At 43.0% G+C, this 17,006-nt stretch overlaps 1 protein-coding gene across 3 annotated transcripts in view; it reads left to right on the forward strand.

Annotated features, from left to right (window-relative positions):
• Positions 1-4,711: 4,711 nt before the first annotated feature.
• Positions 4,712-17,006, forward strand: part of sulf1 (sulfatase 1) — a 40,433-nt gene continuing 28,138 nt past the window's right edge. For all 3 annotated transcript variants that reach the window (XM_015955249.3, XM_054751154.2, XM_054751155.2), the window contains exon 1: positions 4,712-4,917. The gene's annotated coding sequence lies outside the window, so the exon portion shown is untranslated. The remainder of the gene's footprint in view (positions 4,918-17,006) is intronic.

A 17,006-nucleotide genomic window follows, 5' to 3' on the forward strand; every position in this document is an offset into this window, starting at 1 on the left:
TTGGCAGTCTGTACCGACACAAGCAGAATCACAGCTCTGACAGCCTTATGTATCTCATTCAGCCAAAGAGAATGGGGCTAGTGAACCGAGGAGCCCCCCAACACTGGCCTCTGCCTGCACCTGCAAGCCCAACTGATGCTGGAAAGCTGGAGGAACGGGGGGAAGTGAGACAAGTAAAGAGAGAAGAGGGTGGAACTGAAATGAGAGACACACTGGAATAATATAAAACAGAAATTAAGATAAACTGTTAAAATAAGGGTAATGCATGAGTTAGATTGCCATGTGATTTGTTTTTAAACTCTTTTAAAGTAAGCATAAGGAGAAGGAACGTGAGTGGGTTACCGGAGAACCACTATCCCCCCTGCAGGCCGTTTTTAGAGACCTCCTTCTGCCCTTGCCTTGCTTTTGTGTCCGTTAGTGGAGGTGGAAATGGAAATGAATTAGTAAGAAGTTTTCAATCCGAAGTCCTTGTTCGGTTGATGTAGATTTTTGTCTCATCAAAACACACTTTGATAACCTTTTCTTGTCCATTTGGGTTTAAGATGTTTAGATATGTGCTCAGCTCCTGACAAAACAGCCCTTCGCCCCTTAGTGGGCCAGCCATCTTTAATCCAGTAAAGAGACCAGAGATTAGGCCGCCCCTGGCCTTCCCGAAGGCCTTTTGGAAACCTCTCGGCCGTGAGAATGAGGAGTTTGGGGTTGGAGGTGTGCATTAGGCTGTGTGTAGCCATGCAGGAGGGGCTAAGGACAGTCTTTGTGAATTTGGTTAATCTAATTTGAGCACTCTCCCCCTAAGGCCCTCACTCGTTCTCACCACTGCCTCTATTTCAAACATCAGTCCAAGCTGCTGACAGTTTCATGTGGTCTTGTTTAGTTTAACGCACGCCTAAAGGGAACCGAACTGGGAGCATCCACTTCAGAAACACGACTCTATCTTTGTGCGTTATTTTCAAATAAAGCTAAGAAGCTGATCCACATGTGCGATCTGAGGGATGTTTACGCCGTAACATGAAACTTTTAAGAGTAAAGGGTTTTGTCCGAACACAATTAGGTCGATTTGGAGAAAAAGAACATTAAAGGCATCAATAATTACTAGACTTAATGGTATTTACTAAAGGACCAGTTGAAACAGAGGCCATTGTGTTCACACTGTTTACAGAATGTAAACAAACCTTAAAAGTCTTCCTTTGACGTTTCGCACCTCTGATTAACTCCCGCTGATGCTGCTGGTTATCAGATGGGAATTACCTCATTAGGGTTGGCCTTTGAAGTTGGACCCGAAATATCATCGGGTTCTCGTAATCCTCTTTAAAAGGATCAATTAGTAGGACAGTGGTGGATTCGCGCTAGAGCCTTTCCCACTCATTTCCTCTTGTTTTGGGTGAAGGGTTTGAAAATTGGCTGATTAGTTCAGGAAATGCGACCCTAATAAGTGCTGAAAGTAAATGTTAAACGCCTTATCTGTCTGCTGCCATCTGTAAACCAAGACCTCTCCTTATCTATGCTTCTTTCCCTCCTCTTTCTTTCCTCTTTATCTCATCCTTTTCCTTCGCTTTGTAATTTTAGCATCCTCCCCTCTGCCCTCTGTTCTGACTTAAGGCAATAGGTGGTGAAGGGCAGGAATGCAGCCTTGGGGACTGTGAGGATTTATCACACCGAGGTGTGAATGCTCCTGTGCCTGCAGATGTAACAGTTAAGTGCCAACAGCATTCTCACCATGGAGCCAATACAGAATTTTACTGCTTTTTAAAAAATTATTTGGACCACATACACCGTGGCTGCAGGGAGGAGCTGAATGAGTGAGGTCTATGTAGTGATGTTAAGTCTACGTGTCAAGGGTTGAAAGTCAGAAAATTGCTGTTTTAAAGTAATATAGGAAAGTTGAAGTGAAATTCACTTCCGCATTTGACCCATCCCTGTGGGGAGAGGTGATCTGCAGCTGTGGCTGTGCTCGGGAACTATTTGGTGCTACATCAAATACAGACCATTTACCACAGAGCTGCCACCATAACGTCACTAGAACCATCTATATTCATTTTGATGGCTGTATCTGAAGGTCAATAAGTTCACCTTGTAGGTTGATACTTTTAGATAATATTTAAATTAATTAGCTAAATAATCTCTTTCCAACCAAAAATAACACCCAAATGTTTCAGAACCCTGAATGTCCATGTTGTTGGTCTTTCTAATGGTATTTCTACGGTCAAGTTTCTTTTTCTCTCTTCCTTTATTATAAAAGACAAATAAAATTACAAGGAAGAGAAAAGCTGATTTAATGCTGGAGATGTTTATTTGCCAAACTAAAAATGATTTTGTTTTTCTTGTTGGTCTAACCACGCTCCATTGGCCCAAACAGTCTTTTGCTCTGCCGATCACAGCAGATTTATGTAGGAAAACAATAGCAGTCCAATAACAGCACTCTGTTGGTTTGGTTGGCCAATCGCAGCACTTTATCAGTCAAGTGGACGGGACGTTACCGTGGCTGAGTCAAACAAATATGGAGTCGTTTTGTTTGAAACACCTTCGGCATCAACTTTGGACTATTTAGTGGACATTTTGGACCATTTTTGTCATCTTCCATCATGTAATGGTGGACTTCCCCGTTGACTGACAACCTTTGTTTGTTGTTCAATAGCATGCAGAGACAGTTTGAAAGACAACTGTAGATCCCGCCCCACAACTGAGCCATCAATGGTTCGTGGCCAGACTATATAGGGATCCTAAATCACTTCTGGACCATTTTCTAATTCCGCTTGTTTTGTGCCATGGATTTCACATGTGATGTCCATGAATTTTAAAGACACATTTTGATACCAAGAACGCGCTAATTTTCAAACTGGGGGGAACAATTTTTTAGGTTTTGTGTGAAAATAAGTCCAGGACTACAAATGTGCTTCACAAAAGTGACGTCATCGAACCAGACACAGAGAAAACTGAGGAAAAATGGCTGTAAGTAAAGCAAACTTCCCACAAGAGGAAAGAACCACCATAAATCTGGTTATTTGGTAAGTAGCAGCTATGTTAAGGGAGAGGAGATTATATGTGATGTGCCGATTTCTTGTTTAAAGTCATGCTATGTTTAAACTTTTACAAGCTAATAAATCTCAAAGTACATGACTGGCATGTTCAAAACACCCATCATTACTTTTTATTTTAATTGCAGCACACCATATGTGCGATCCAGGGCGTAAGGCAAAGCGGATTAGAAAATAGCGTTTTTTGCCTCGTTGACTTGCATTCATTTTCTCGTTCTTCTGGGGACCCGTAATGCGGAAGTAGACTTAGGCTCCCCATACTCGCATATATAGGATGACTTGCCAGGCCAGGAGATGCTCTTTGACTATAAAACTTGCATTCTATTTTCATCGTGCCCAGAACTGGCGAGAGACTCTCTGGCAGTCTGCCTGGAACAGAAACGGGTAGAAATCATCATATTTTGTCTCTCTACTATACTATACTACACTCTCAGTGGTTTCGTTAACTTCTCAGTGGCCTAGTGGCCTAGTGTCTGCCTTGGGACTGGGAGAATGGGATCCAACTCCTGCTTGGATCATACCAAAGACTTTCAAATGGGACCTAATGACTCCCTGCTTGACACGCAGCTTTTAGGCTTGGATTGGGGAGTTAAACCACCAAATAGTTCCTGAGTGCAGCCACAGCTGCAGCTCACCGTTCCCCATGAGCAAGGGCACCCCCAAGGGGTGGCCTCTAGAAAAGTGCTGTCCCCCCCCCAACAAGTCAGTGTTAATAAATCGTATTTATGTTCTGTCAAACCATATATTGGTCTTATTTGTTCAAGATGTAATTGTAAAACAAAATAAAAATAATACAATCAATAAGTAAAGAAATAATCAGAATAAATAAATACACGTTTCCGCTGCTCACCGATTAAAAATGTTTTTATCTCCATAGTTTTTGTGAACACATCAACAGGTGAATTAACCTAAAAAAAATTTAAATTACATTTGGAATAACATTTTAAGTGACTGAAATGCACTTTTGTGAAATGATTTTGTTTGTAAAATTTAAGTTCATTGTCTTGGATATGTACTGTATTTTTTTTTTTGCTAAAAAAATAAAGTCTGTTAAAACTATATTAATAAACTCTCCCAGAGTTGCAAGGACCAATCTGGTGTCCCACCCCAAAACTTTGTTTGGCCCCATCTGGCCACCCCTATCAAAACTTTCTGGAGGCGCCCCTGCCCATGGGATGGGTCAGATGTCCTTTCACCAGTCTGTGATGATGGTTATAGGACTTTAATGAAATGTAGCTGTTTTAGGAAAAGGCTGTAAAGTAATTAAACATGTAAATTACATAACAGTCCCTGCCATGACTTTTCTAGTGTTAAACACGCTTTTGTTCTTTTTCCTGCTCCTTTCTCTCCTGTTTCCAACTCCTTTCACTCTTCCTGTCCTGCGCTGCCTCTCAGGTTACGATGGCTGGGGGTTTTCTGCGCTCAGTTCGTAACGTGCGTGTGTGTGTGTGTGTGTGTGCGTGCGTGCGTGCGTGTGTGTGTGTGTGTGTGTGTGCGCGCGCGCGCGCTGCGCTCTATTAATGTCGATGGTTGCGCTCTGTCCTTGTCCCTGCCTCCTGGCAGCGAGGAGCCACCCAGCAGCCGGGCTGTGATTGGGCAGAGGAGTGGGGTTCTCGACACAGCGTGGTGCTGACTTCTCCGGGACGTGTTTCAACAGATGGTCGAGGTTAGAGAGTGTCATCACATCGGAGAGAGGATTAGAGGAGAGAGGTAGTCTTCCAGGAGCTGTGTGGTCCCTCCCTTCGCGCTCTTGAAACTGAAAATCCCAGCGCCAAGACGCAAACCCCTCCATGCGCAAAAAGGAAGATCCAGGGAAGGATACATCTGAGAGGAATCTTTAGCCTCTCCTCTTGCTCAGCCAACATTCTCTGCTGCCTTCCAGGTACTTCCCTGATCCTTTACTTCTATTTTTCTTAATTTCAAAGATTCTATTTATTTAACAGCAGTTTCCAAGTGTGCGCAGTAGGTTTATATCTCCATTAACAGAGATTTGCGGAGTTCTGCGCAGTTTTTGCAGTCCGTGTTGCCTGTAGAGCTGAGTGTGTGTGTGCAGGATTTCATAGTTTTCTCCCTGAATGACAGGAATTCCCTCCGTCGCAAATTCCTCCGTCTCAAGGGATTAGAGGGCACCGCATTCCATTAATGTCAGTTTTTTCCCACTCAAGCCATTCATTCACCTGTTGTTACTTTTCTGAATCCACACAAGAAAGTCAGCAGCACTTTTTGTAGATGTAGGAACATTGTCAGAGTCAGTTAAATGATAACATTTTAATATCAGTCTTCCTTGGTTTCTTAGACTCACCATAAAATTATGTTTTTCCACATTTTTTCAAGATTTTTCCACTTTTCCACATCCCCATGTAACCTCTAACACCCCCTATATTCATAAACCATCAGTTATTGAATAAATCTCATTCAGCGTTTACTTCTGTCAGATTGTGTCAGCAAAAGCTTAATGGGTGAGCAGCTGAAAAGCTTTTTTACGCATAAACTGTCAAAGAGGCAGAAACTCTGGGAATCTACACCTTACTTTAGCTACTTATGTCCGGTGGAGTGGGAATATGATGTACAGTGTTTATACTCCGCTCCAGGTAGAGTGTACGCATCTGAGGAGTTTGTAAATGGAGATCATCCAGCTGTGAGAAGCTTGGATGGGTGAGAGCTGCTGCTGTGTGAATTTGTGTTTACTTTCTGGTAAACCAGCCATGGCTACACTTCTATGTCCACCGATAGTTGATGAGTGAATGACATGAATAAGCAGATTGTTGAGAAAAAAAGACAAGAAAAAGGCATTTGTTTTATTTCGGCATGCTGGGAAGGTCTGATCTTAACTCTGCCAGAAAACTTTGATTTAGTTGCACGTGTATAGTTTAAATTTCTTTTTAAAGTCTCGATTTCATATAAATCAGTTCCTTACGTTCTGGCTCAGCATGTGCACTCACCGCTTCTCAAAAGCCAGAGCATCTATCCACCTGACCCAGTTTTCCCAAATGGCAAAATTATTGCGTGGCTCCATTCAAAGCCGACTTGCTTGTACATCAGGCACGATTACCGTAAAACAGCTGGCTTCTATTTCAATGCCCAAGTACTTTGGCGATGTCTGGAGAATAGCGCTTTTACTATAGAATTTACCCAGTGATGAGTCTGATGTGCAGATCCAACACCTTGGTCCCGGTTTCACCCAACATTGGCTGGACTGAGCGATCACCCAAACCTTGCACTGGAAAGCTGCTTCAGTGTGTTTTATAACTCAGTTCTCCCTGTGAGGGAAAAATGGATCCTTTAGAAAGTGTTAAGGTCCTCAACCAAGAGCACAGGCAGCTGCTGTAAATAATTAGATTCGGGGGGGTGTTAAGATGCTTGCCAAGACAAATGTTGTTTCAGTAGCAGCTTAGCCATCATTCGGATCTATTTAGGGGACGTGTGTGTTTGTGTGTCTGTGTGAAGGTTATAAAGTGAGGTAAGTTGTGTTAAGTGAAAAGAAGAAGAAGTTGGCATTATCTGTGGTTTTAACAGGATGTTCCCAATTCCGGTCCAAGCCAAGTCTCAATCTGATACCTGCACTTTTATTATACTTTTTCCTGAGTTATTTCTTATAACAAGATGGGATGGTAAACTATCTGTTGGTTCTTTTCTGTTCTGTAAACCTTTAGAGTTATCACCGTCCCCTGGAACCTTCTGTTGTCTGTAGCGTTTCCTTAAGGACGTGTTGCTCGAGCCCAGTTCAAACTGCAGGATAGTCAATCTTGGTGTTGCACACAACCACCATAATGGCTCTAAGGATAATCTTACAAGATAATCCCACCTTGTGTGGTGTGTTATGAGCGTATGGACATTTGGACTGCTTCGGTCATTAATCCGGGATTTGAAGATGAACACTCGTTTGACCAATACATTTGCAGTGGTCTCTAGTAGGAGTGAATGCCTTATAAGCTGTACTCGGAGGTGGGGTGGGGTGGGGAGGTATACCGGTGCACAATTTCCAGGAGCTAGAGATTACCCACATCACAGCTGAGCTTCAGACGACAGGTTTTGGAGTCTTTTTTTTCTCTCATCTCACCTCTGATTGGATAACAGCAACGCAACTCCACCACCTATTTGCAATGTTGATGTTTCATCTCCACAAACAACACAAGCTTGTAGGAGTTCAGCTGTGTGGTGGAGTTGCTAATGCTAACGGGTAGCTTCTACTAGTCGAGACATTCCCTGCTGTTTCCAGGACGTTAGTGAGTCAAGATAGGTGAGTCCATGAATGTTAAGTGAGAGTGTGACGTAGATCTGTCTGGCTTTTCACATTGTAGCATTTCACTGTCTATTTTCTATCAGAAGCTAATGCAGGATATTGGTGTAGGAGACTATTTTCACATTCAGCCCACATGAAAAACTCAGCGTGACAGATTATAATCAGGAATAATCATCAAATGTGGGTTTTTCAGTGTCCCACACCTTTAAGATGACAACGGCATCATGCATCAAAATCTAATATGAATGGTGTCATTAGTTTTATGCAGACGACTGTCCACCCTTTTGTAAGACTAAAGTCTACATAATTACAAAATAAAAGTAAACAAATCAATCTCCTTTATAATTTTTGGGAGATTGCAATCAATGAATGGTAATCCGTTGCACTAATGTTGATATATTTGTTTTTGAAGATTAGCTCTTGTCTTTTCTCTAATTTTTCCAGAAAATTACGCCAAAATGGCTTTAGTTTGTGTGTGTTCTCTTATGTGCCAGAATGTTAAGAAAAGATTTCCTAAACCGCCCTCTCTCATCTGGCACTTGTTTATCTCTTCAGTATAATGATAGCGTTCCTAGCCTGATTGCACACTAGCCCTGGAGTCGATTGTCCCATCCCATCCTATCCTATCGTATTTGGCGTGCTTTTATTTATGTGGGATCGAGACACTCTGTCTTTAGGTGAGTCAGACACTTTCCCAGTTTGCTCGTGGAACTTTTGAATCAAACATTACTTTTCAGATCATTGACTCAGAACGTCACCCTTGACGTTTGAGATACCGTCATGAGTATGTTGCACATATCTGGATATGTGTAGACACACGACATGGATCTATTTTGAGGTATTTGGGAGCTTACAATAGCTCCCCCATGTGTTTGCTCTGCCTGTCATTTGAGTGAGAAAGGTCAGGGCGTGCAAACACGGGAGAATTTCTAGCCTTCCAACCTTTGATTCATCACTGAGTACTCTTAATGTGTGTGTATGAAGTTTTATATTTTAGGGTTTTGTTTGGTTCTCTTTCTGCTTCTTTTTTAAACAAACAGTTCGATATGAAAACACAGGAAAGAGCCTTAACCTTTCATTTTTGGCTGTAGAGTTTACAGCGCAAGGCTTGATTGCTTGTTGTGAAACTTTTAATTGGAAGAATTTTTTTTAAATGATGTCCAGAGCAGCTTTTGTCCACACTTCACATAAACGCTGTCTAGACTTAAGGATGGCTGAAGAGCGGGAAGTGGAAATGGGATAAGATAATGAAGGTGTGAAGATGTGATAAAGAGACTCAGAAAGTTAAAGTTTCAAAAGGCCAAGGAAGATTTGGCAATGTTGCCTTGATCTCAGGCTAAGTAATGTGCAAGCGCAAGCTTTTGAACCACACAGGAACAAGCATAATCTCCTTTTGACAGAGACACGTATAAAAGAGGAACCTAGACAAGCCATGCATACACACACACACTATCCTGCTGCATAATGTGTGTGTGTGCTTGCTACACAAGCTTACCCCCTCTGTCCTCCGCCTCCTAGAGGGCTGGACTGTCCTTGCTTTGTCGTCTCTTGTCCATTAATCCCCTCCCCAGGGAGAAGCAATCTGTTTTAGATTTGAAAGAGAAAGGAATCAGCCTGTATCACGTACAATTAAGCAGCCGTCAGAATGCGTCGGCGCAACTTTGGTGGAGGGAGAAGTGTCGCCACTGTGTGTGTCTGTCCCTTTCATCCACCGCTCTTCTAGAATGGAGATAATGGGGTGAGATGGTTGGAGGGACGAGAATGGATGGAGATGGTGAAGAAAGAATGAATGTTTCCTCACCCTCTCGCTCCGCAGCCCAGCTAATAGAGGCCAGCGTGCGTTTGTTTCAGCGCCTCTGCGCCCTTTCTTTCTTTTCTCTCCCTGGAGCGGGCAAACACATTCAGCCTCTGCCAGCACCCCCCTCCTCTACTTGTGTGCTCATAAGTGTGGACTTGGCCATGTGCTTCTGGTAGCCTCTGGTAGCCTCTGGTGCTGTTTGTCCTCACTTGATCAACACAGCTTAGTCATGTGGAAGCAGAACAGCCTCGTTTTTGTTTATAGTGAGAAAGTCCAGTGTTGCAGTGCTTATCGTTGTCGCTGGATGCCATCCCTACATGCATTTCTCTTAAACACAAAGGAATGGAGCTGATTTGAAGGGAAAAGCTCCCTATGCTTCCCTCTGATTGGACTTTGTGCAGAAACAAAATATTTTACAGCCTGCAAACCTGTGAAATGTTTGCCAGGTAATATGAAGAAAAATTGAATTACAAATGATGTTACCGCATGCTTTGGAAAGCCAGCGCTGAGCCAGAGGCTATAGAAAGGAGAGCTGCCTGTGTACTAATTACAGGTTAGGTGTCTGTCTGTGCTTGAGTCTCCTCCTGACTGTTTGAGTGACTGCTACACTCAGAGTTCATGATATCCAGATCTACTCGTACATAAGTGCCCATGGGCACGTAGAGATGGGACTGCTGAACAGGCACAGGTGCAATCAGACAAATATACATTTTTATGAGTGGTGTCGTGTTTGCGTGTCACAGTGAAGTTTGTTTATGGCACCCAGGGTCATATACAGCTGGGTTCTCATGATCTATGTTTGTCTATGGTTCCTGGAGAATATGCATACACGTGCTCTGCATTTTAGGAGTATTTAGTTTCATGTGGCAGCAGCAGTGCTGCACTCGTCAGGAGCTTGCTGATTTGTTCATTTCAGTGTCAGTTTGGATTGAAAATAACCAAAAGTCATTTATAATAAAGTTTTAATATCTGATAGGACATTATAGCTGAATCTGTTCAGCTCCAGCTGTGAGAGTAAAACTGAGGACATCTATTCTTATTGCTTTCCAGAGAGGCAGAACATGGAGAGAACAAAAGGAGATTGAAATATAACTGAAGACAAATTCTGTTTTTATGATGTCACTAATTTGAATAAAAAAAATCAGCTGAATTATTCCCTAAAGAAAGATTTGTTCATTTGGAGTTTTGGCTTGCTTTTAGTACCCCCTAGTGTCAGTTAGTAAAAGCGATGGTGAACCTTATCTCCTCATTGTGAGTGTGCTCCTTTAACACCTTAATCTAACAGCTGAAATGTCTCCTCAGCCTTTATTACCGTCTACAGGAGTGATTCATCTCTAAATCAAACAAACCAGCTGTGTTCGTGATCTAAAACAAAAGCAAAACCTGCTGGAAGCAGACCACAGTGCCCACACATGTCAGCTAACTGGTCCAGCAGGGACCGGCCCGCCTACTCTGAAGTTGCAAGTGTGGTATTCTGGCCACAGGGGGCAGTTGGGGTCTGAGTGACATTTCATTAACTCTGTGAAGGGATTTTTTTTTTGCACATAAAGGTTCAAGAAAAGTATTTAAAAATTTGAAAAGTTGCATAATGTCCCTTTAACTTCTTGTTTTATTACTTAATTTAAATCTGGATTTGTTGTTTATTTAAATCTCCAAAGAGGATTCTTTCTGCATAGCTATGCACATTCCACTGTTGGCCTCAAACAGTTTTCATGTACCTTGTTTGCTGTATAACATTGTGTGTAAATGAGAAAAACTTTATTTGGTTATTTGTTCATCAGTGTAGAAATATTTAAAAAAATCATTTTTTAAAGGCCTAGCATTCCTTAATGGTCTGCTAACGATCGCATGCAGCCTTTAAAGCAAAAGTTTGAACCCCCCCCCCCCCCCCCTTCATGCATCACATGATCTTGTGCAACCAGTAAGGATTCATGGATCCTACCACCCTGTTTCAGTTATTTTGAAGGTGTGGTTCACCCATTTAATCAGTATATTTGAAGTTGTTTAACGTCTCTAGAAGGAAAAATACTTTGTAAGTCAAACTCAAAAGCTCTAATACACCTGTTTCAGGAAGTAGAGGTGAGCCACATCAGAGCTGAGCTTCAGACGGCAGGATTTAGTCTTGTTTCCTGAAATTTGAATGTCTCACCTCTGATTGGCTAACAGCAATGCAACTCTACCACTGACTGCATTTGATCTGCATCATTGATGTTTTATCCCCACAAATAACACAAGCCTGAAGGAGTTCTGCTGTGTGGTGGAGTTGCTAATGCTAACGGTTAGCTTCTACTAGCCGAGACGTTGTCTGCTGTTTCCTGGACGCTAAACGAACAACCTTCCCCTTGTGAGTCAAGATGGGTGAGTTCATGAATGTTAAGTGACAGTGTGATGCACGCTAACTTACATTAGGATGTCCCGACCCACTTCAACGTCAGCAATATAAAACAGTTAGTAATTGTAATGCTATCACAAATCTACGCTAGCCCAAGTTACTGCAAACAATAGCCTGAGCTACTGCTAATGTGAGCCTGAGCTACTGCTAACTCTAGCTCGAGCTACTGCTAATGTGAGCCTGAGCTACTGCTAACTCTAGCTCGAGCTGCTGCTAACGTCCTTGTTGGACGAGCAGAAAACAAACAGAAGAAAGACTGTTGAAGAGCACAACTCGCGTTCCACGATATACTGGGATGATTCAGACTATGAATGAATGAGGGATAAATTTAAAGCTTGCGTTTCTTGTCCTTTCTTCATCATCTGCAAGTCCCAGCTCTGCATCCTGTTGGACACTCACCTCGTTCCTCCTTCATCCACTCATTCACGCTAGTTCAGAGTGGTTTCCCTTTCAGCCTCTTCCTTACTCATCTGACTCCTTTCTTTCCCTTACTCTTCTGCAACCTTCTAGATTTGTAAATTTGCTTTTCCACTCCCAAAATGTAACTTCCCTTTAAGGACAAGGCTTCTGGCTGTGTTAGTATCTTTTTTAGCTTCATGTAATCCCAGAATGACTCAGTGACGTTGAGGTTTTTGCAGGAACAATAAAGCCTGTTGAAGCTCTTCTAGTTTTTCTTATTGCTAAAGATGCCAATAATTTCTTTATTCCACAAAAGAAGTTAATAAATAAACAAATTTGGAGGACATCGATCTTAAATTCCATAGCTTTTGTTTAAGCCTTGAACATAATTAGTAGATGTGAGTGATTCCAGTCCCACGTACTGATGCTGTGTCCAATTTATCAGTGTCAACCACATGACCCTTTTGCTTGGATGGAGAGAACCAAACAAAGCCTGCCCCTGGTTTAGCCTTGATACACACTATACCTACAGGCCAGACACCTTTCTCCACACACACCCACATACAAATAAATACAGTTATTCTGAACTGACCTGTTGTGTTTTTTTTTTTTTATTATTTCCTTCTTAGAGGGGTTTAAAACCACTCACAATTTCCCACAGGTCACCCCTTGGTCCACAAGTTATGCTCACTTTGAAGTAGTTTAAAACCAGGATTCATTTAATTATACATAAAGATGCAATCATCATATTGATGGGGTGGCCTGGCCACTTTGGCACTACAAAGGGTCTCTAACCAGGTCTGAAAGAAACACGAGAGGTTTTACTAATGGCCGTCGATGCGCCCACACCAGGTTCACATTTACTGAATTGAGGTCATTCTTCTTCATTATGGCGGCCTGTACGTATAGCACCACGAACGCACCACATGCTAGTTAGCAGGGCTTAAAAATCTACATTTTATAGTTGAGATGTGTTGTCAGAAATACGCTGGAACAGGGAGCCAGTGATTTCACCTCAGCGCCTTGTACTTCTGTTTCTGACTGGAACTTTGTCAGAGACCTTAAACCAGTTTGGTCAAACAAATCAGAGATGTTAAGAGTCTGAAAACGGCAAAGTCTGAGTTTTTACCCAGCACCTTTCCTGCAGCCAAATGAGTCTGCAGAGACAGAGCTCTCCTTCAGTCTAACCGTTCAACCAGCAGGCAGGTCTTGGTGGGCACGGTGTGCTAACCCTGGCTCACTGGGCAAAGCGGGCCCCTTGACACAGGCCCTTCTCAGTGTGAAACATCGCTGTTCATGGCAGCAGACCAGCCGAATTCCTTCAGATTACAGAAATATTTAAACACAACCGCTACATTAATTTAACACCTCGCTACAGTAATTCTTCTGTGAAATGGAGCTCCATCTTCTCTGTGGTGTTTCTCAGATCTACGGGCTGAAACCCTTGTGTTGCTGCTAGTATCCTAAACCCATCTCATCATGACCTGCAGATTAGAAACTATGGAATAAATCATTAAAGGGGAAAAAACACTTGGAGTACTACTTGCAAGGCATTCATTCCTGCCAGAGATGACTACAAATGTATTGGTTGAACAAGTGAGGACCTTAATTCTGCCCTTTTTGACCCTGAACCAATCGTAAGTGAAAGAACTGAGCAGGAATGAACTGTTTAAAGTGTTTTTATAATGCCTGTTGCTGAGAGCAAAGACGTTTTAGAAATGTCTCCGTTAGTAGAGGAGCATCTGGTTTGGGTTTGACCAGCATCCCGTTTCGACTGCATGAACTCACTCACCTTCAGACTTTCTGTTAACATGAGCAGGATCCTGTCCGGTGGACAGTTATACTGTACGCTGGAGGACAAACATGTTGCTTTTTAAGCCTTTGTGGATTCACGGCGGCCGTTCTGTGTTTTCACATAGACCCCTTTCATGTTTCTTCGTCTGTACGGTGACAGCTGATAAATTTAAAGCCTGTCACTGTTGACTTAACAGAAACTAAGCCAGATGTAGCCTGTTTGACATCTCTGACATGAAAATGCAGTCCAGTCACAGCCAGACCTTTTACAGGACTTCGTAGTTCTGTATTGAGCTCCTTTCATTCATTTTATCCCCTTTTAACCCGTTTGTGGCTAGCCTCTGGTTACTAGGGTTGGGTTAAACAAGCCACCATCAAAGCCATATCACCACTGGGGTCAAAAGAGGGCCAGGGCTCAGCGGAGTGTGCGGTTTGAGGTCCTAACTGGAGGGCACAGCTGCCAACCAGGCCAGCACTGCTGCCTGGTGTGGTTTCCCAGGCAGCCGCTCTAATGTTCGTCATCCTTTAGGTGTGAAGTACCAATGCTGTGGGTCCTTAACCCTAACCCTACCAAAGTGAAAGAGCTGTTTTTCCACGAGTAGCATAAACATGTATTATGAAATTATAGATTAGTCGGGTGTTGAGGGGTGCTAAAAGCCCCGAGCATTGATGGTTGTGGTTATTATTACATGACAAAGTGGCCTTTTAGTTTCAATCCATTTTACCTTTCCGGTATTCTTCCTGCAGCTCCCTCATTTAAGAGGTGATTACTGCTAATCCTCTGAAATGCAGAGGAAGCAGAAACGGCGTCTCCAGTCCTCTGGCTGTTCCACAGACGTACGGTACGCCGGTTCTACTCGTCTCATGCTGGATGATCTATATAAACTACTCACCCAAAATGAAAAGTTTACAGAAATGACACGAAACATTATTCTGACCTTTGACCGGGGGGTTGTGAATCTGGGGAAGTTAGAAGCAATGGCAGCAACAGAAGTCAGCGGTTTAATACATTTCAGATTTCACAACTTTCTCTTGTGTCTGCGGAGATAATTAACTCATTCGCTGTCAGGCATTTCCTGATCGGTAAACCCCTTCGCTGCCAGCGTTTCTCGCCATTCTTACTGTTTTTTTAAGAGTCACAGAACGTTGCGCACTAGGATGATGTTGACCCCAAAACAACCAAAACAAAGTGGAAACTGACCTCTTACATCAGGAAGAATTTGTGCGTTTCGAGTGTTATCCTTTCTTTCATAATCCATTGTCAAAATGGGATCGGCAGAAGCTTTTCCGGTTCGCGCCTCACTTTTTTTACAGCAGTGGCCCAAAACGATCTCCTAACACATGAATTTTCTGCTTCCTGATCACGTGACGTATGCGGATGAAGATCGGCTTTAGAGCTGAGATGTTTGTTCTCACGGTGCGGGGGCTCGTTCCGTCGCCCACACAGTAAAAACATGCAAATGACGACTTTAGTCGTCAATGGCAGTGAATGAGTTAAAGTGCCTGTTAGTACAGAGGGACCTGTCATGCTACTTGTCAACTCTTAAGAATGCCTGCAGCTGTATGGATAAACAAATATCCATCCACCCATGCTCTTCCACTTATCCGGAGTCGGGTTGCAGAGGCAACTACCTAAGCAGAATATCAAACTTCCGTATTCCCAGCCTCTTAGGCCATCTCCTCCGGGGGAATCCCAAAGCATTCCCAAGCCAGCTGAGAAACATAATCCTTACATCGTGTCCTGGGTCTTCCTTTGGGTCTCCTCCAGGTTGGACGTTCCCAGAAAACCTCACCAGGGAGGCATCCTAACCAGATGCCTGAGCCACCTCAACTGGCTCCTCTCCTTGCTGAGGAGCAGCAAATCTACTCCGAGCCCCTCCCAGATGACTAAGAGTTTAACCCTATTTCTGAGGGAGAGCCAAGAATATCACAGCGATCCTCATCTGTAGTCCTGTTCAGGATTGCCTTCTTAATCCCTCCCACTTTTACAGGATCTTCGACTTGTTACGTACCCTTGACTCCAGCATATTCCAACATCTCCTCATGATTTCCTGCTTTCATCCAATTGAATCATTAAACAGGTTCACAAAAAGCAAAACTGCTCTGATGTGAGCCTCTTGTTGCTGCTTGTACACTTGTTCCAAAGCCCATTTTACTAATACTTAAGTTAGCGGGACACTAGGACCAGTACTTTAATGATTTGATGATCATCTGCAACCATTTCCAGTCACTTTTTAAAAAATTGGTGATGACGACGATGGAAGTGGAGTGAAATTCCCACCCCATAACTGGACGGTTGCAGGTTTGTGCCTCGCTCAGAACTGTTGCCTTAAATCGGCTGAAATCATTTTTTAAAGATGTAAAAACTGGCTCCACATCCGTTCCACTGAAATGCAAGAAGTGGTTGAACGTGTAGAGTTAGTTGCTCAAAGCGAATTTCACACAACCTTGTGAGGAGTAGGACGAGAGGTAGCTTGGAGAAGTGGGTCATTTCGCCTGCTCGTCTCCTGCCCTCATCCCTTTAGTTGATCTGTGTGGTGCTTAATTAGCACCGCGATCTCAGTCATTTGAAACAAAGCAGCTTTTGACTCCACTGTAGCTAAACACATCAGCAGCACACGGTTTGAATCCGATGTAACAAGGAACTTATTGCTTGAAATCCTTGGCATGTAAAATTGAGTTTGTGCTGGGTGCTAAGATTACACCAGCTGGTCGACTGGCTTACGTCTGATTTCAGATCTGCAGTTTGACCGAAATAGAGCCTGGACGTTTTTCCCTTGAGATGACTTGTGTCTGTGGTTTCTGGGAAGCCTTCCCGTTTACATAGCAGGACTTGAACCCACATAGCGAGAAATATAGTTGTTTTTTATTTTGGAGGGGGGTATTTGTGTGAGTATTGTTTTACTTTCTGCATGGCAGCACAAGTTCGTGGACTAGTTTATGGTGTGTGTGTGTGTGTGTGTGTGTGTGTGTGTGTGTGTGTGTGTGTGTGTGTGTGTGTGTGTGTGTGTGTGTGTGTGTGTGTGTGTGTGTGTGTGTGTGTGTGTGTGTGTGTGTGTGTGTGTGTGTGTGTGTGTGTGTGTGTGTGTGTAGACGGTGCTGTCCGCTGGATGAGTGTTTGTCTAAATGGCGCCAATGTTTGCACAGAGCTGCCACTATGGCTGACTGGCTTCGCTCGGACTCTGCTCGTCTGAAAACAATAGACTGAAAGGATCATTTTTAGCAACTTAGTGGAGAATTAGAAGGACTTTTTCCAACTTTCTTATTGCTTAAAACGTAGCTGAGAGATGTTTAGAGTGATCTTTCTGCTACATGAATCTATAAGGAATTTGTTTAGGCTTTTCT

This window comes from Nothobranchius furzeri, chromosome 7, assembly GCF_043380555.1.
Source record: "Nothobranchius furzeri strain GRZ-AD chromosome 7, NfurGRZ-RIMD1, whole genome shotgun sequence".
NCBI classification, from domain to species: Eukaryota; Metazoa; Chordata; class Actinopteri; order Cyprinodontiformes; family Nothobranchiidae; genus Nothobranchius; species Nothobranchius furzeri.